Consider the following 1,243-nt stretch of genomic DNA (forward strand, 5'->3'; position numbering starts at 1 on the left):
CGCCTAATGGACGAATTTTTAAGAGGAATTGACGAATCTGTTTGTCAGATCTATATGGATGATGACTGCTAGTATTCAGTAAAAATGGAGACGAACATGTGCAACATCTACACAGCGTATTGCAGAGAATCAGGCAATTTGGGCTCAAATAATCGCCAGATAAATCATCGTTGGGGCAGGAGCAGATTTATTTTTTGGGCCAGACGATTTCCGGGAAGGAGCAATTACTGTAAATGCAGTAGAAGAGAAGGCCGGAGAACCGTCTAGACAATTCCTGTGGAAGTGGGCACCGGGAGAGGTATAAGAACAGAATGGGGCGGAGGATGAGGATAGGGAGGAATCAACGAGAGCTCGGATGAAGGAGGACCAGCAGATATGGAGGAACTGGAGGACATAATCAACGACAAGAGACGGCAGATTGTATGGAAGACGAGGACCACGGGATTGCTCAAAGTTGTGTGCAATTATGGGAGGAGCAATATCACGACGATTTGGTCACAGCCAGGCGTGAAGAATGACCAGATCTGTAGAACCTTTATTAATGCCTCTTAGCCTGGAAAAAAGTGTCACCTGTACGTGGGAAATGAAACCATTTGGGAGAAGATTAAGCGGCTATGGTGTGATGAGCTTATAGGAATGGACAGGACATTTTCCAGATGCAAGCTGATGGTGGAAACCGTTCAGGAAGATGAATGCCAGAGAGAAGTGACTGTCGCGTATCATCAGGGCAAAACCAATCATCGCGGAATCTCGGAGACCCTACAACCATTGAAGTGAAGATACTTTTGGTGGGGGATGAAGAATACTATCACAGAAGTTGTAGGAAACTGCGGAGCTTGTCAACGCACAAAGTATGACAGACATCCACCAAAAGCCAGGCACGAAGAGACACCTAGCGCAGATGCACCGCTCAATGATTTACAGGTTGACACTTTCACGTGGAGAGGATTTAAATGGATAACCATAATTGATCTCTTCAGTAAGGTGGCAATGGCGCACCAGGTTCAGGAAAAATCTCGGAAGCAGTGCTGGCAGCTCTCCGAATGTGGTTCCAGTTTTACGGAGTTCCGGAGCGCATCTCTTCAGATTCAGACAGAGAATTCAACACTGCCATGATATGAAATGAAATGAAGGACCTTGACGTAATATGGCATCTCAACACACCAGGGCACCCTAAGAGTAGTGGAGGTATAGAGCGGCTTCATGGCACATTGAGTGACCATCTTCGACTATATAAGTGGCA

This window comes from Halyomorpha halys, unplaced genomic scaffold, assembly GCF_000696795.3.
Source record: "Halyomorpha halys isolate HHAL.00 unplaced genomic scaffold, Hhal_1.1 Scaffold769.1, whole genome shotgun sequence".
Classification (NCBI taxonomy): domain Eukaryota; kingdom Metazoa; phylum Arthropoda; class Insecta; order Hemiptera; family Pentatomidae; genus Halyomorpha; species Halyomorpha halys.